This window comes from Muscardinus avellanarius, assembly GCF_963383645.1.
Source record: "Muscardinus avellanarius genome assembly, chromosome: 13".
Taxonomy (NCBI): Eukaryota; Metazoa; Chordata; class Mammalia; order Rodentia; family Gliridae; genus Muscardinus; species Muscardinus avellanarius.
Window position 1 is genome coordinate 49,438,592 of NC_137799.1, and position 20,554 is coordinate 49,459,145.

Genomic DNA, 20,554 nt, shown 5'->3' on the forward strand with positions numbered 1-20,554 from the left:
GACTCTGCTGCTTGGTCATCAGGCCCTTCCCCCATGGTTGGCAGACCTTTCATTAAGGTGCCAATTTTAATTAAAGAGGCTGGTGTTTGCCTCCTTTGTGACCCCCAACTCAATTTTAACATTACATCCGGTGCCAAAAGCCTGGACTGAAAAAGCAGCTCTACACCTGGCAGCCAAGGTGCTTAAGCAAGGAGACCAACCAAAACATCTCCAACCATGGTGGACTGGGCCTTTTACAGTGATTCTTACCACACCTATTGTAGCCAAACTACTGGGGAACCCCAAATGGCATCACCTTACTTGGCTAAAAAGGGCTCCATTACAACAGCCTTATGACAAATTCTCCTGCACATTGTTGGGGCCCACTAAGCTCTGTTTTTCTTGGCATAATTCTTTTTAATGCTTTTATTTCAGCAGGCCCACTTGTTTATATAGTGAGGTGTTCTCCCTCTCTGGATGCCAGACAGTCATAAGTATTAAACTCTCTAAAATCTGTTACTAATGCTTCTGACCCAATAGCATAATGTCTAAATTTTCATCAGGGTAAGCGAGATTCTAAAAATATGATATTGACAATCTACCTCATATATGGAAGAGTTCCAAGGGCCAGAAGCTGATGGGCTCCTTCCTTTCCAGGGACCTGTTCTCATGATTTTCCTTTTCTTTTGATAGCTCCTTGTCTGCTAAAATTCATTCAAATGTGCATTGCTGAGCTGTTCAAGGTATGCTTCAATCAACTTCCACTACAGCCAACTCCCACCTGTCCACTTCTGAATGACCTGACCTCTCCTGGCCAAGGGACCCCCTACTACATCCCCTGACAGCAGGAAGTAGTTATTGACTCAATTGTTGTCCAGTATCACCAAAGGGATGTCATGATAGGCCCTCCCTTCCCCCACAGTACCCCTGTAGGGGCAACAGGAGGTGGAACCCCGGAAGCTATAAGCAAAGATGCCATGAGAATCCAGGTGTTGCGATACTCTAGACATCTTGGGGCAGATTACAGATGCTGAGAAACTCCAGATGTCCCAAGAGGACTGGCTGCTAGGCTTGCCACAAGTCCCAGCTACATAAATACCCTCACTTCCTCTCTGTGGTGTGACTATGCCAACTGACCATTACTCTACTGACTGTGACTCTGTTGACCACATGACTCTGCTGCTTGGTCATCGGGTCCTTCCCCCACAGTCAGCAGATGCCAGCTTTAAATAAAGAGGCCTTTAAGAACTTGGCTGGTGTTTGCTTCCTTCGAGACCCCCAACTCAATTTCAATGTTACACCTTCCAGAGAAAGGGAAAGGAACTCGAGGCCTGGCACCTGCCATTCCTGCAAAGCACCTGGGTATTTGGTCAAGGACTCCCTAAATAGAGTTAATGGGCACCTGGGTTGTGCCCCCTCTGCAAAGAGGAAAAACACTGAGAGGCATGATTGCTCTCACCTCTGAGGGGAAATGAGTGCATCTGCTCCCATCAAAGCTGCCCTCAAAGACTGAGGATGTCCAAGACTCAATAAAGCCTCCTATGATTACTCCTCTACTCAGATGAATATCACAACAGAAAAGACTGGGTGACACTTGACATGGCAGGTAAATATGTCAACTTTCTTTTAGATATGGAGCTTAGTTTTCTGCTTGCTTTGTCTCTCATAAAATTCTTGTCTAAAAAGACCTGTATTGTAACTGGATTTGGCAGCACCCCAAGGCCAAATAGATTTACAATATCTTAAACTTGTAAAAAGATGATTTAGTCTCTTCTGTTATGCTAGCATGCCTGATCCTAAGGATCAGCTTCTAAACATGATGTAAAATAGTTTACTGATGGGAGGAGCTACATGAGTGATTGAACTCAGAAAATTAGGCTACACAGTAATAAGCCTTCAGAAGGTAAATAAAGGAATAGACACTACCCCCAAATATGTTAGAGCCCTGGTTATGCTTACTGCTCATTATGTGTCAAAAGTATAATCAGTGATTATGTCTTACTCAAACCTGATAAAAGGACTTACCCTTAGATCAGCTTCTCCAAAAGTAGAAGATTCTTTTCCAAGTTCTTAGCACTCTTGCAGCTGTAAAACTATAGGAACACAATTCTTGGATTCATGTATCTAGAAATAAACCTGTTCCTCTTGAGACTTTATAGGAACAAAGCCCTAAAATCAGGAGCAAGCTTCTAGATGCTGATAAAACCTGTGAGCACTACTCCTGTAGTTTAAGCCTTTGGAAACTTAAAAGTATTATTCAAAAGGAATAAGAAGACTGGATCAGAATAAGTTTTAAAAGTGCCTGTTAAGTTTGCAAGATAGTACCCACTTCCAGTTCATCTAAATTACCTTTGTGGATAGCCACCTTTGCAAAAATGATTGAATAACATCTTGGTGGGATGAAAGTTTCCTTTACTTGGCTAGTATACTTTATATTGGTATACTATTCTGTTGTTTGATTTGTTGTTGTCTAGGGCTAATATCTCACATGTTTATGCCTTCTATTCTAAAACATCAAAGGATGATGGTTCTGTAGCCAGAAAGAAAGAAAGAAAGAAAGAAAGAAAGAAAGAAAGAAAGAAAGAAAGAAGTGGAAAAAAGATAAAAGAAAAAAACCAGATGACCACCTCCCATCTCCTTTAGTCAGAATGAGACTTTTGGTCTCTGGATAGGCAGGGTCAGTGTCCTCTTGTAAACTGTTGAAAAAAAAAATTACAGAAGTCAAAACTTCCTCCTTTGTCAACCTTTATGATTAAGGGACAAAAATCTTAGGGAGGAAAATGAAGTAGAATAGAAGAAATAAAATATTAGGTAGAAAGGAGACAAATTGGGAAAGAAATAAAAATATAGTTTTAAAATCTGGAAAGGTCATATGTCTAACTCCTATAGGGTGTGTCTTTGGTAGAATTGTCATGAGCCCACACCCATAATCACAATGGCTCTTTTGTCCAGCTGATATTCCTGAGATGCCTAGTAAAGAAAGGATCCTTTAGGAATGACAAGGTTGGATACCACCCAACTGCCACCCATTGTTTCTAGGAGGTGAAAGTACTGACCCCAATATGTTACGGTTTGGGGGGTGAGGGCTACTGTTTTGAAGAAACTGTCCCCAGGGATCGTTGTTAGACCCCTGGGAATAATTTCCCAATAAAATCACAAAAAAACCCCACCCAAAACAGAAAAAAATGTGGGTTCTTGTCCTAAGCTAAGGATAAATACACATTAGCCCAGACTCTTGCTGAAGATTTAAAGAAGTTTATTAAAAAGATAATAAACAGAAGATAGTTACAGCTCCATGCAAGAATGGCATGGAGGGGGGGGGGGGTTCAAATGAATGCCCCACCAAAGATACAACATGTGGACTGGACATTTTATACACAACACCCTTCATCTTGTACATGCAATTCTGTTGTAGTAAAAACCCTGTAAGGTTCCTCCCCTTACCCTGTACAAATGTCCATCCTCTCCTCCCATCCTAGCTGGTTTATTATGTAAATCTGTCTTTAGAAAGAGGAAGTCCTAGCTCCCCTTTCCTATGGACTTGCTAATTACTTTTAGCTAAGTCCATCTAAGTTTCAATAGCTGTTTGCTTCCTGACTGAAACCAAGACCAAGTCTTCCTTTCCCCAGGTCTGCCATTTTGACACAATTATTTTTGAAATATATCTATTAATAATCAGAGCTTTCTCAAATCTTCCTAAGCCATTCCCAATACTGGTACACATTCCAGCCATGTGTCTCTAGTCACCCTGCAGTCGAGAACCCTTATAAAGGAAAGATCTAAAGATTCACAGAGCTTCTCAAGCCTGTAATGCTCTGGAGCCTATCACACTCTTGGGCTTCTCATATTCTCTAGATGACCAGTGGTTTCCCTGAACATCTATCTTTACCTAATCCCTCCGCATTTATCTCTGACTGGTGCATGTTGAAATGCTTATCACCACAGAAGCCAAGAATACACAAAACTTATTGTGTTTTGTGTAACATATGTATCCCTTATTTCAGTCAAGTTGCCTCCTAAAATTAACCATTACATGTACACTAGATCAACTTTAACAACTCATATAAAATTCAATAGCTATTGTAGAGTATAGAAGAAACCAGAGACCAGGTTTTTAGATTTATCCTTTAGAAAAACTCTACTATTCAAGATTGGGCCAGTTTTCTTCCTAAAACTTTATACCATATTTCATAAAAACAGTTGAGAGATAAAGAAAATTTTAACATATGATTTAATCTGTTTAAAATATTTTTAAAAATTGTCAAGATATTTTAAATCTCCATATTTTCTCTTTTAATTGGTGTTTTATTTTTATGCTAAAATTTTGTTGCAAAGGCAATAATATTTTGTTTATAGTTTAGAAAAATACTTTCATTTCTACCTCTTTTCAATCTTCATGCAATTTTTCTCTTTAAATCTCATGTGAAAATATGTAGTATTGTTCAGCTTTGTTTTGTTCTGTTATTAGTTTTTCTTACCATTATTTTTCAGCTATATTTCAGTAGTACTGACAATAACTTATAGTCTGCGAGATATTACTCTAACATGGGAGACCCTGTGTATGGGTATATTAAACTAATAAACAATCATATCTGAGGTAGGATAAAAATGAAATATTAGGTAAAAATGAAACAATTGGGAAGAAAAGGGAAAATATAGTTTTAAAATCTAGAAACTTCATAATCCTTAGCTTTACCTCACAAAGCCTCCTCTTTCTTAGACAAAAACCTTTAATGGGCCACAGTCTTAATTTTAATAGCTGACCTGGCCTGTTATTTTCTTAGGCAAAAATATTCAAAATGCCTGGCCTCTACACTTTTAATAATAATAGTCCATCTGTCCTGTCTTTTAATTGGGTTCTCAATAGGCCTAGTCAAACTTTTTAATCATAATGACCTTGCTTCACACCTGAAAGACCTAAGATGCTTAAAGGAACTAAAAATCCCAAGAAGAAAGTCTCACATTTATCAAACTCTGCATCCCATCTTCAGGCCTCAACTTCCTGGAAGAAAAAATATCCCATGGAATTCTCACCTTTTGTTAAACTCAGCAACTATCAATTAAATAGTGAGAACCTAAAAATGCAAAGAAAGAAGACTGGCCATTCCAATTCCCCATTCCTGCCATGAGTCCTTAGCCATCTACCCCCTCCCTGGGTCCCCTAAATGAAATGGATTACAAAGATCTCTCCCCTTCCCAATACAGGGTATTGACATTGGTATTCTCACATATATACTTAATGTCTATTTAGTTTTTCATTGACTCTCAGTCTTACAGACCCCTTCCCCTAAACCACCTCCCTGGCTCCACTAGAGTTTCTCCTTCATTATCCAAAGTCTCTCTGGTATCCTATTTAGTCCTTAGCTTCTGCATAGGGGTGGGGGTGGGGGGGTATGGCCCTTCATTTTCTGTGACTGGCTAATCTCATTTAACATAATGTTCTCCAGGTTCATCCATTTTCCTGAAAATGACATAATAAAATAAAATATTAGGTAAAAGGAAGCAAATTGGGAAGAAAAGGGAAACTATAGTTTTAAAATCTAGAAACTTCATAATCCTTAGCTTTACCTCACAAAGCCTCCTCTTTCTTAGACAAATTATCTTTATTGGTGAGTAAAATTCCATTGTGTGTATATCCCACAATTTTGTAATCCATTCATTTGTTGATAGCCAGCTAGATTGTTTCCATAATTTGGGCACTGTGAATTGTGCTGTATAAATATAGATATTTATGTATTAATATGATTTTCTGATTTTATTCACTTTAAAGCATCACTAAAATAAAATTGTCAGATTTATATTTCTTATTTTATGTAGTCAATTACATACTTAGTGATATTGTGTTTATGTCTCCCAGAGGTTTATTTTTCAATATTAGTGTTAAAAATTTTTTCTAAATCATCCCAACAAGTTTATTCTTTCTTTTGTCTGACACTGTTGCTTTAACTAGCAGATTGATGAAGGTGAGATTTATACACCTTTTTATTGGGGGGGAAGTGGTACTAGGAATTGAACCCAGAAGCATTCTATGTCTGAGTTATACCAGTTAAGATTTATACACCTTTTTATTGGGGGGGGGGTACTAGGAATTGAACCCAGAAGCATTCTATGTCTGAGTTATACCAGTTATACCCCTAACCCTTTTGATTTTTTTTTTTTTTAAGCAAAGTCACAAAGTCTCACTAAATGGCTGAAGACTTTGCTAAATTACTGAGGTTGGCTTCCAATTTACAATCCTTTTTTAACTCGGTCTCCCAAGTACTGGGATTTCAGATGCACACCACTGTACCTGGCTGGTTTATATAACTTTATACCATTCGGAGCTGGGACCAGGAAGTGATTACTATTAGTTCTTTATATAGTAATCAACTATAGTTAGAACAACTTTTCTTAATAATTAAATGTGCATTTATCATTGCACTCTACCAGTTATAGTTAGATATAGAATGGCCCCTGAAGAGCTCATAAATTGGTGTTTGAAGTTGATGTAATTGAGTAATAGGGGTTGTAATCCCAGAAATGAATAAATCCATTGTAATGAGCTAGTGGTTGCCTGGGCTGGTAGGGCATGGCCAGCGAAGGTGGGACCCTGGGGATACAGTCTTGGGTTTTATATATTTCCTCTTCCCCTCTCTTGCTTTCGTGCCTTCATGTTGTGAGAGTGAAGCCTTCCTCTCTCTGCTTCCCAGCCCCTGCCATGCCTAGAGATCTATGGTCCTCAGGCTCATATGAACTGAACCCCCAAATCCCTAAAGAAATGCTAAGCAAATAAATTTCCCTTTCTCTAAATTATATGATAAGGTCTTGGATTATCACAGTGAGGATACTGACTAAGACACTCACATACAAAGCTCAAAGAAAAATTACTAGTATAATCATAACTCAATGAAACACTCTTGTGGTAAGTCTCTCTTCTAATTCCACTAAACACTGGTCATTAAGGTCCCCCCACCCTCAGCTTTCTCGAGGATTTCCTCCATATTTAGCTCTTATCCTACTTGTTTAGAGATTTTGTTTTGTTTAAAATTTTCATACCTACTTTCCTTGAGCATTCAAATCTTCCCTTGAGTTTCTGGCCTATATTTTTTATTCTTCACTAGTTTTGAGTGCTAATATAGGCATATGCTCCTCTTCACTTCTGTGTAATACTTTCATTCAGGTAAAAAGAGCCTAAAATATTCCCATGTCACATCTTGCCTAGAAATTTCTAAAAATTTCATGTTTCTTTTTTGTGTGTGTGATACTGGGGTTCCTGGAAGCCCTTCTACCTCCAGGCTACACTTCCAGATCTATTTTATATTTTTCTATTTTTGGAAACAGGGTCTCTTAAGCCAGCGCAGCTGGTTTCGAACCTGTGCAATCCTCCTGTCTCAGCCTCCCAAGCAGGGGGCATTATAAGTGTGCACCACCATGTCCTGCTAAAATTTTATGTTTTGAAAAACAATTAAATCAATAATTTTAGCCTTGCCAGGCATGGTGGTGCATGCTTGTAATCCCAGCACTTAGAAGGCTGAGACAGGAGGATCACACAGGTTTGAAGACAGCTTCAGCTACTGAGTGAGGCTCTCAGCAACTTAGTGAGACCCTGTTTCCAAATAAAGTATAAAATAAGCCTGGGAGGATAGCACTGAGGTAGAAAATCCCCTGGGTTCCACCCCCACTGCCACAAAAAAAAATAATTTTAGCCTTTTAAGAAATTATTTATGAACAAAAGATGAAGCAAAAAACTCTTCCAGTAAAAGTAATGATCTAGATAATATTTTATTATAAAAACAAATGGATTTTAAGCACTGAAAATCTGTTTTCATTAAATAAACATTAATTGTTGAAATCCTTTTGTGTGTTTGTGTGGTACTGGGGATTAAACCCAGGAGAATTTTACCTCTAAGTTACCCCCACACCCCCATTTTAGTCTTTTATTTTGAAACAGGATCTCACATAGTTGCTGAAGGCTTCACTAAGTTGGTGAGGCTTTCATTGAGTCCATGATCATGTCTCAGCCTCTCAAATACTCAAAATACAAACATTTGCCACCATGCCTGGCTCTAACACTAATTATTAAGGTGGACCTAGATGAGGTTTAGGGCTGTTAGCCATCTAAGATCTGGCCTCCAAAAGAGTAGTAGAGCAAAATTTGACCTTCTTTTGAGTATCCAATTACTTACAGACATTTTTAAAAGTCCAATGTCAGAGAAATAAATAATATCTATATATTCTTCAGGTGTAACATTTGATATATGCAATATATATTTTTATTTGATATCCTTAATGATATGTGTAAGAAATTTGAACTGGGTTCAATAGTATGTTATTTCCTAGGAACCAAATATCATCCCTACTATGTGCCCCAGAATTTGATCTTATTTGTAAATAGCATATTCATGGAATTACTTAAATTTAGATGAGTTCATACTAGATCAAATCCTATTATTGGTGTCCACAGGAGAAGGCCAGAGAAAAACACAAAGAGATATGAAATGGAGAGTAGGATGTGAGGATGGAAACAGGAATTGTAGCAATGCATCTAAAATGAAGAGCACTGTGAGTTGCTAGTAACCAGCCGAAGATGGGACAAATGTATGAAAATCACTTCCCACAGACTCTCTAAAAGTAACCAACCTTCCCAGCATTTAGGTTTTGGACTTCTAGAACTAGAAGAGAACAGATTTCTTTCATTAAGTTGTCTAGTTTGTAGCATATTGTTACAGCAGTTCTCAGAAATTAAAGTTCTAGCAAAGCGTTGGAGCATAATAATTGTTTTTACAGTATTGCATAAGTGCTCAAGAATATGGGGCCAGAAGACATTAATGCAGCAATGTTTCTAAATTAGCAGCTAAGAGATTTGCTTACAGGTCACTACAGTAATGCAACATGACACTATAACAACATATATGTTTTTAAATATTATGATTTTTAGATGCATAATGCTTGCATAAAAATTTTTGACAACTTTTTGTCACTCTGCTCCAGCCAAGTATATACCAGACTCTTTTGGTCTTTTTCCATAAATTTTTTCCAACAATCACTAATCTGCTATGTTTTAGGACATGTAACCCTCAGGACTCCTTGTGGGAGCTAAAAGAATAGACAATTAATAATATATTTAATAAATAAAGAACACATCTGATAGTCCAGGGATTATTTGAGAATTATTTGAGTAGACTGGGCATTTAAGTTCTTCTGTGAACTAGCAAATAAGATATCAGCACCTATGTATTTGTACTGTCTTATTCAGCTTACTCTGGCTTAAAATATAGACCCATCTCTCAAAGCCTTCTTATCTACTGAAGCCAGGCCATTAAAATTAGCACCATAGTTGTCCTCTTTCTGTACCTTCCAGGTAATAAATGGCAATTTAGTTTTTGGGGGGTTGGGTGTGTTGTTTTTATTTTTTCTATTTAGTCTTCACTGATGGACTCAGATCCAAATCTTATAATCTAGGCTTATTCTTCATTAAGGGGGAAATGTAACCATTTATGTTTTGTCTTTTCTTTTGTTCTTTCTTTCTTTACATAAATCTTTTTTTTTCTTTTTTAGTTCTTTCAAATGTTTATTCTTTACTTTTCTGATACCATTTCCATGACACTTGGCTTCCTTTTCTCAGATACTCAAGAGATTCTTGCTGTAGTATGTTTTATACCAAATTCCTATAATATGCCAGCTGTTTCATAGGCAGAAAATTTGATACACACATACATATATACATACATACAAATAGATATATAGATTATGGATAAATAAATGACAGATGATAGATACATATATAAATACATAGATATAGCATGTACATATATATGATTTATATATGGGAAAAATATAATTTTACTTAGTAGATATCTTTATATAATTTTAAGCTATAAGAAATATTATAATTTTAAAAAGCAGAATTATATTACTTTGAATCTCACTATGACATATAATTATAATGCACTAATACAAATATAAACATAGAAGCAGATAGGGGAATTATCATGCATAAACTTAGTTAGAATTTCCATTCTATATAATTTGGTACAGAAACCAAAAATGAAGAGCTGAAGCTTTATAATAATTATAATTAAATATTGGATTCCTAATCAACATAGAGTTGCATTTTCTTTTTTTGAACATATCTATTTCATAGTAACAAAATAAATTTGAAGAATATAAAAACAATGATTTTTCCATGTGTCCCTAGTGTCTGAAACATCAGCATCACCAAGGAACTTGTTAGAAATGCATTCTTAGGTCTTATAGGATGCCCATGGCATCAGAAACTCTGGGAGTTGAGTCTAGACAACATCATTTTACCAAACTCCAGATAATTCTGATACATACTAAAATTTGAGAAACTCTGATTTAAACTTAGATGATAGAAAACTTATTCCAACATGAGTTATAAGAGTTGTTTTGAACTATTAAAGAGACCTTGTTGCTCATGTGTGTTTTGTCCACAGCTAAGAAGCAATATCATGTGAAACCTGGACCAATTTTTTCCTGAGAGTTGACTGGTAAGCTTTAGCCAATTTCACAAGCAAGTATGAAGCACAGCCATTTATTAAAAATTAAATTCATAAGTACAATATTAAAATAAAAGTAATATATCCTGAAAAATCATCAATTTCTTTTCTTTCTTTTCTTTTTTCTTTTTTTGTTTTTGGTGGTACTGGGGTTCCTGGAAGCCCTTCTACCTCCGGGCTACACTCCCAGACCTACTTTATATTTTTGAAATAGGATCTCTTAAACTAGCGTGGCTGGCTACGAACCTGTGCCATCCTCCTGTCTCCACCTCCCAAGCGCGGAGATTAAAAGTGTGTGCCACCATGCCCGGCTTGAGATCATCAATTTCTAATTATTTCATTTCATTTTCCTATTTTCTATGCTGAGGGTTATTCACAGTAGTTGTGCTCATACATTTCCTATTTACTTAGTGATGACATATTTATAGCCTAAATGTTGGAGTACTTACAATACAAAACTTGACAAACATCAGTCAGCTGTTAAATATTTTCTTACATATCCCTGGCTATGGTTGAAGATCACTAGAAATCTTACTAAAATTTCAATTGACTGACTGAATAAATTACATTGGAAAATAGATAAAAGATACTATTTAGAAATTACTAGGAAGCTGAAAATTTTTCATGCTGCTCATAGAAGCCAATGCTATTCATTTAATAAGACTTTTATTTGATTATAAAATATAAAAATATGGTCATTTTATTTAATCAAAAGTTTACTGTGCAGAAGAAAGGGTGAATGCCTAGAATTCAAACTTTGCAAAACTCTTTAAATTTTCTTCCTGTTAAATGAAACTTCAAACAGAACTACTTTCTGATTATCCATCACCTGTTTTTTTCTTGCTATGATGATACTTTTATTCATTCACTGTTTTTCCAGAAACATGAAATGGCTTTTGAAAAATTAACCTTTCCTAAATGTTATTATGAAATAATTGGTTTGTCAATTTTTGAAATGAGAAAAATAAAAGAAGAGGGTGTAGTAAAATGATTGAGGTAATTGGGCCTGCATATTTTATGTTTTGAATTAGTATTGTTAGGTGATTCTGGGAAGATGAAATCTCCAGCCTTGGGAAATCTGTATTCTGAAATGGTTTCCTTATCAGCCAAACTAATGAAGATGTCAGCAAATGGGATGAGGCTTGGCCAAATGGAATTATTTTCACCTCCATTCCAACTTTGGAAAGGTGTTAATCAGCACATTAATCTTATCAGCAGCTGAGAAGGAGGTTTTGGATGTGGCTATTCTCTGCTCCTCATTAGAAAAGACTGAAAAGATAATTATTCTCAAAATCCATATTATCTATTCTATGAAAAAAACTCTTTTACTAAAGTAAAGACTATTGCAAAGCAAAGACAGAGATGAATAGATGAATCAGAAAGTAAGAATCCTAAAGCAAGAATTTAGACTGAAATATATTTAGAACACGTTTCAAGTCTTCTGGAGCATTCAAGAGGGTAAAAGAATATATATCAACTAAACAAAGTCACAATAACAGAGCCACCACACCTGTTTAACAGAAAAAAATCACCCTAATTAAAAATAAAGTGAATATTTAAAAATTTCAAAATATAAAGTTTAAAATTATAAAGTAAATCACTGTGAATACAGTCTCAATATAAAATATATATGAGAACCTCTGCCTCATGCTTCATCTAAAAATAAATTCCAGTACAACTATTAAACCAAATGTCAAAGATAAAACACTAAAATTCCAGGAAATAAAATAGCAGAATACTTTTTTGATATGGTAATAAAAAATTTAAGAAAGCACAGAATTATCCAACCATATAAAACAATATATTATTTGGGTTTTATAAAAATTAAGAGCCTATGTTACTAAAAGTAAAATCAACATTATGAGAGTAAAGAGGCAAGAAGCAGGATGAAGAATATTAGAATGATCTAATAATAAAAAGTAATACCAAACTGTAGAGTTTTCTATAAATTAACAAAAAAGGAAACTTAATTTTGAAAATCATTCAAAATATCTAAGTAGACATTTTACTAACTACTATGATTTGCAATTAATGTGTAAAAAGGCACTCAAGATTTGTAGTTATTGGGAAAATGTAAATTAAGCCACAATGATAAAATTTTACATAATGATGTCAAATAAATGAAATTCTCATTTCCTACTTTCATTTGCTATTATATACACTGTTGATAGCAATTTCTATTAGTACAACTATTTTGGAAAACTATCAGTATTTACAAAAGTTGAACATACAAATACCCTACAATATTGCAATTCTACTCATATAAGCATATATTAATAGAAATATATAAAATATACTGACAAGACTTCAAGACTAAGAATGCCCATGCCTTTGACTGCATTATTGTACTAGCCTCAAAATAAAAATAACTCAAATGCCCATGTTCATTAGAATAGACTTAATAATATTGGAAAATATCCATAAGAATATTTAAAAAGCAAACTGGGTGTGGTGACACAGGCTTGTAATCCCAGCATTTGGGAGGCTGAGGCCTGAGGATCAAGGTTCATGGACAGCTTCAGCTACTAGAGATGCTCTTTACAATTCAGTGAGACCCTGTTTCAAAAAATAAAAAGACGAAAATATAGGGCTGGGGATATAGCTTGGAGGTACAATGCCCCTGGGTTCCATCCCTAGTTCCACAATAAATAAATAATAAAATAATAAAATAAAAAGCAAAAAAATGGATAACTGGTAAGTACAATATTCATTTTTGAAAAAATACAGACACAAATAGTTTCAAAACTCTAACTCCACATATAGTGAGTCAAAATACCAAGAGCTTGAGCGTGTATGTCATTGTCAGCATGACTTACATTATGATGTGAGACTATAATGCACCAATAAAAGCACACCAAAAATAAATTAACTAAAATAATAATAATAATAATAATAATAATACTTACCATGTTAGCTTTCTGTCACTGAAAACTATCTGAGAAAATCAACTTAAAAAGAAGAAAGTTTTATTTTGGCTCTTGTTTTCAGAGGTTTGTCTACAGTTGTTTAGTTTCACTGATTTTACAGTTAGGTTTCTTGGGTGGAATCATACTATCGCTGGATATATAGAAGAATGATATCTCCCCACAAACACAGTGGCAGTCTGTTTTTGTCCTATGTCCACAGTGTGTTTAATCTCACCTTAAATTTCAGAACTAAAATTTTGGCTTTCTATCACATTTCCGAGAGGTGATAGTGCCCCTGAGAGTTTTTTTTTTTTTTAAATCACCTAGCACTGGAATATGAGATCAAATGGATTTAATCTGATATGGCCTCCTATTATTCTCACCTTTACTAATCTTTTGATAGGTTTCTTCTCTGCATCTGAATCCCTGATTTCCCTTTTATTAAAAAAATTACTTTAGCTGGGCGTGGCGGCCCACGCCTGTAATCTCCGCGCTTGGGAGGCAGAGACAGGAGGATCGCGCAGGTTTGAAGCTAGCCGCGCTGGCTTAGGAAACCCTGTTTCCAAAAAATAAAATAGGTCTGGGAGTGTAGTCCGGAGGTAGAAGGGCTTCCTGGAATCCGGAATCCCAGTATCACCACCAAAAAAAAAAAAAAAAAAATTACTTTAGAAAACTTACATATGTAAGTGATTTCTCTATCCCTTTGAGATACAAATGTTTTACAAGCAGGGATGTTTTCTTCATAATACTAAGAGCCTTTCCTTTGAAATACCATTATCAGGAAAAACACTGCCCTACCTCCCAGTAGCCACAAAGTAGAAGTATAACTACAGTAAGTGCCAATTTGCAGTAAGAGATGGCCCAATTGCATTAAGTAGACACACAAATCTGTACTTTTGTGCTAGTTCATCTGCTTAAGAACTCTCATGCCTTTTGTTTCACAGATTCTCAATCACACTTCTCTATTGCAATAGTTTTGAATAAACTCTTCCTTGGCATTTGTTTTTATTGGTGCACTGTAATCATACATCTTGTTGAAGTTCTGTGTGCTAGAGGCATGCATGCACATAGCACTCATGAGTTTTTCTCTCAGTTCTTACACCACTCCTTTTCCCTCCCTATCTTTCAGTGTCAACACAATGATTGGCTTTGATAAGTGTGTGTATGTACATCAAACCCATTGAGGTATTTTCCTCTTCAAGTCTTTCCTCTCCTATCTCCCTCAGTTAGGTACACTTCTTCACTCTACTAAGATTTCTCTTCCTTTGTCTAGAGTCCCTCCTGTGTTCCAATTTCTCTATTGTTTCTGCATATGAGGAAGAACATCTGACATTTCACTTTTTGTGACTGACTAATCTTACTTAGCATAATATTCTCTAGATTCTTCCATTTCCCTGCAAAAGAAAATATTTTGTTCTTTATAACTGAGTAGAATTTCATTGTGTATATAATCCATAATTTTGTAATTCATTCATCTGTAGATGTACATCTCCATTGGTTCCACACTTTGACAATTTTGAATTGTGGTGCTATAATCATAGATATGCATGCATTAATATGGTAGTCTGGTTTCAGTTCTTTTGGATAGATACTCAGTATTGGTATAGCTGGGTCATATGGTAGGTTCATTCCCATTTTTCTGAGAATCCTCCATACTGTTTTCTAAAGTGGTTGCACGGATTTGCAATGCCACTAACAAAGTATCAGAGTTCCTACTTCTCAGGGATTTGTTAGTGTGTGTGTTTTTAATGATTATCATTCTAATTAGAGTTAGGTAAAATCTCAGAGAAGTTTTTATTTGCATCTCTCTGATTGCTAATGATGTTGAAAATTGTTCATACATTTATTAGCTATTTGTATTTTTTGGTAAAGTATCTAATTAGTTCACTTTCCCATTTTTTGGTTGAGTTGTTTTTCTGGTAGTAAATTTCATGAGTTCTTTATATATTCTAGATATTAGTTTTCTATCAGAGGACTAGCTGCCAAAGATCTTTTCCCATTCTTTTGGCTCTTTCTTAAAAACTTGATAGTTTCCTTTGATGAATAAAAGCTCTTCAGCTTAATGCAATTCCACATATTAATCCTGGTTTTAATTTCTTGTGCCTTTGGGGTCTTATCAAAGAAGATTTTAACCAATCCTGTATGTTGGAGTATTTGTCTTATGCCCTCTTAAAGTTAACTACAAAGTTAATTTTGTTCACATAAGAACAACAGAAAATCACCAAATAAATAACCTAGTGACATATACCTCAATGCCCTTGAAAAGCAGGAACAGTCTAATTCCCAAGCCAGTAGAAGACAGAAAATCATTAAAATCAGAGCAGAAATCAATAGATAACAAAAATTTTAAACAACAGATACAAAAAAATCAACAAAATCCAAAGATAGTTTCATGAAAAATAAACAAGATAGATAAACTATTAGCCAACCTAGCCAAAAGAAAGAGAATCAACCCAAATTACTAAAGCAAGAGATGAAAAAGGCAATAGTATCATAGACAGCATGGAATGCAGAGGATTATCAGAAACTATTTTAAAAAACTATACTCCAACTAAATATAAAACCTAGAAAAACGCGACAAATTTCTAGACACATACGGCTTTCCTAAACTTAATCAAGAAGATATAAAAATTTAAACTGACCAATAGCAATCAAATAAATTGAAACAGCAATAAAGAACCTACTATCACGGAAAAGCGCAGGTCCAGATGTTTTCCCAGACAAATTTTATAAAACCTTTATAGAAGATATAATCCCAATGCTTCCCAATATCTTCTCTGGCACTTTTAACAAATACTTAGTGCAATTTGATATCACAGAGTAAACCTATTGCTACTATGTCTCAAACTGTGAGGATCAGACTAATTAGTAATTTGGACTAAAAATGAATGCAATTGAACATTACAACATGGATTTGTTTAAATTCTTCATGAAAGTAGGGTATTAATAAGAAAAACAACAAAAGGAATTTAGATTTAAATTACATCTACATTTTTCCTTGAGTTATTTTTAATCTTTACTACACATTTTTATTCTCTGAAAGATCATTCTTTTTTTTTTTAATAGAAAATCATGTAGGTCACTGGCTTCCCAGATCAGCTATTTTCATTTCATAAGAGGTGGGGGTGAGTTTAGTCTAACATACTAGCAAATTCTGTTCAAATATGCTGGTATAGTAGCATTTTATTTACATACATCTCAAAACATGTGGACTTTTCTATTGATAGTGGGTCCAACTTTAGAAAAAAATAGAAACAGAAGGTAATAAGAGTCTACTAATGGAACCTAAGAGTCAAAGTTATCCAAAGTATGATACAAGTTCAGGATAATTGATCTCTAAATTTGCAATCTACTGAAATGCTTTAGTTTCAGTAAAATAAGACAAAATTGATTTTCTGTGTCTATTTTGCTTTTGCATCACCTGTGAAAAGTTTTGTTTTTTATTTTCTTTTCTCTCATACCTAGTGAGTTTTTTGTAAATGGTAGATATATGATAGAAAAGAACAAGTCCATTGGCTGAGGTTGTTCACTGCACAAAATCTCAGCCAAGGGCTAAGAAGCAGATGGAATCCTAATAGCAAACTCTTTCCTGGCTCTTAGCCACTTCTACCTACAGAAAAAATATAATTTTTCCAGCACATGAAAGCATCTTGCATTTTCTTAGGGAAGGTCCCTGGGAGCTGTAAGTATCTAGAATAGAAGACTTTTTCTAATTCCTCCTTTTTTTAGTGAAATCTCTCTTGCTAGCTCTTATTCAAATAAAATCAAACATTCAATGTAGACCTGGACCTGAAATGAGAAGATGGTAATTTAAACCATGAAGTAATATGTATTGCAAATTTGAAAGTACTGAGTCCAGAATCCCATGTCATCTTTCTTATTTTACCAACAACTCAAACCCCCAGTAACATTATACTTAACTCTTGCATTCCATTCCTTTACCTACAAAAGAAGCTGCTGCTAATGCCAGAAGTCCACAATAGTGCAGATTAAACAGACTGACAGATAAAGAAGTACTTGGAACTACTGAGACAAACCATGACTGGTGGAAGAAAATTTTGTATTTTGTTTGGTTATCATTTTTTTGTGGCTCACTTCTTGATTCTACATTTTCTTGGTCTGCTTCGCATCATCTCCTCCCTGCACATCAACCAAACGCAGCTTTATTACAAGCTTAGCCACCAAGGTCAGTCGCTCATCCCATCAGTAGTCACAGGATGTTTAAGATTGTTGTTGATCTTCTTTTTAAATTAATTTGAATTTTAATGAAATAATAGCAACTTTGCACATCTAACATAATGATTTACGGCACTGTGTTTACTTTGAAGATTTATTTTAAAAAAGTATTTGAAGGAGAACAAACACAAATCAAAAATAAATAAAACCATCACAAAAATTTATTGAGCAAAAATTTATTGAGAATTGCAAGAAGAAAATTGTTCGAGCAATTCCACTTCAATAATAGTTTGTTGGGTGTTCTGAAATACCTTCAACAAAGCCATCCAGCCATTGATTCTCATAGTAAAAGAGAATTAGAAAATCTCCAGAGCCTTGCCATTTTGCTTGTCTGGTCATTTACTCCATAGCTCCCTAAAATCTCTGAAAGACCTGATATTAACCTCACAGGTATTCCTGCTATATTTTTGTGTTATATTTTCACATTGTGTTCTGTAATGTTCTCTAGATAAGGATTAATAAATTTTTGCCTAGTACCCTTATTTAAAGATTATGTAACATTCTGACTTATAAACTAGTTTAATATGCATAATGATGATAAAGGTCAACACAGAAGTGGATCTTTTAAAATAACAGATAATGTGTAAAGATCTCTATCATCTACCATGTACTAAAATGAATGCTTTCTCCTAAGAACCCTATAAGAAAGATTACCTTTACTATTTATGCAGAATGAGGAAAAGTGATTATAAGGAGGAGGTCTTTGGATGAAAATGTTCAGGTTCTTAAGTACTACTCAGGAAAGCAATTGGCACTGGTACCTTTCTCTGACTATAACATTGGAAGATACTCATTGATCTATGTAATGGTTTGGATTATAATTTTTCCCTAGCTCTCATGGAAGGTAGCAATGTTGAAAGCCAGGCTTGGTTGCTAAGGAGAGGACCCTGGGGTTGTGGCTTTGAAGACTATATAAATTAGGTCCATTCCCCCCCCCCTTCTCTCTCTCCCTCTCCCCCTCTCCCCCTCCCCTCCATGATGTGAGAGCAGAACCTTGCTCTCTCTCTCTTGCTCTCTATTTCTACCCCCATGTTTTTCTGGACCTGGCCTGACACGGATTGAATCCTGAAATTTCCAAAAACTATGAGCAAATGAATTTTTCTTTCCCCCACTTGTGAGCTCAGGTGTTTCGATCACAGCACAGAGAAAACAGGACTGAAACAGTCTGTGAAGTCAGGGTGTACTGGAACCCTAGATTTTACCCTACTTCCTCATTCTACCCCGTTGCCTCCAGCTTATTTCACTTTGCTGAGCCCCGAATCCTCACCTGTCATCTGATTGAACAGAGTTGCACAATGTTTAATGTTCCCTTAAGGGTATAAACAATTGGCTTAAAATGTTTTATTTCTTTTTTATGAGCATTTTTTACAAACTATGAACAAAAGTTTGATAAGACTAAATAAACCATATATATATATATATATATATATATATATATATTTTTTTTTTTTTTTAAGAGATCTCCACAGAGTTTACTTTCACAGGTTGATTTTTTTCTTTATTGATGCATTGTAATCATACATTTGAAGTTCAAGGTGATAAATGCATATATGCACACAGAACTTGTGAGCCCTCCCCCAGTTTCTAACACACTCTCTCCCCATCTTTCTATGCTAGACACAGTTATTGGCATTGGTAAGGTTTTTTTCTCTTTTCTTTTTTTTTTTTTTTTTTTTTTTAGTTTTCATGGAAATTAAAGTGGAAAGCAACTCTTATTTGCAAGCTAGACTTCCAATTACAGATTTTGTCATGCAAATTTAAAGTTCAATTCTGGAAAAGAAAAGTAAAGGAAGGCTTAAAAAGAAAATTCCCTTTTGTCTTCATAAATGAAAGCTTTCTAAAATCCCAATGAGTAACAGCATTCTAATTTATCTTCACTGTCTTTCATCTGGAACCCATTCAGTTTTTCTCTAGCATGTTGAGGTTGGATGTGGAAAATCCATTATTTTTTTGCATTTCCTTTGCAAAAAATATAATATATATAATATATATATAATATAATATATATATATCATAAAGAAAAAAATAATTATTATAGAAAAAAGTCACTATTTTACATACTTGCTTAAGAAGTTTGTGTTGGTCTTTTATGGTGACAATCCAAAATGAATAACCAAAAACTAATATAAAGTATTATGTATTAAGCACTTTGCTACAAGCAAAGTACAACTTTTTATTTAGAATGAATTAAATCAATGCCCCTTGTAGTGAGACAGCAGGATCCAGCTCTGTCTTTGATTACTGCTTTTTTTATCAGCTCTTCTCATCCCTGTGACCAAAATGCTCAACAACAACTTAGAAGAGGAGAGGTTTACTTGTATAGACGGTTGTGGAGCTTCGGTGGTTTCAGTCCATGCTTGGCCATTTCTAAGTTTCTAAGGCAGAAAATACAGTGTCAAGGCTTGGCAGAGGGACACTGCTCCTATTCATGGCACCGGGAAGCAGAGGGAGCTAAAGGAAAGGACTAGGGATACATACAGCCCAAGACCAGTCTCCATGGCTCACCTTGTCCAGCCACGGCCCACCTCTGAAAATTCTTGCATTGGGAACAGGTTTCCAGCACTGAGCCTTTGGGAGGACATTCTAAACCTCAGCCCATTATACTCCTCCATGCAAGACTTATCTCTGTTGTTAGAGGGCAGGCTGGGCAGAAAGAAACACCTGATTTTATCAGTCTCTAAACTTCTACCTCAGGACTACTTTCCAAGCAGTCAGCCCTGGGAAAATTCTGAAGTTTTCACATCTTCTTCCCTCTCCTTAACTTCCCTTTTCTGTGGGATCAAGGACCTTCTGTAGCCCTTACTATCAGAAAGAAGCCTAGTGATTTTTTTTATCACTCTTCACTTAAGCAATTTTGTTATCATTCAAAAGGCATCTTGCATACCCTCTCCGCAGGAAAAAATTTTCTGGAACCACCAAATTAGACATTATTTT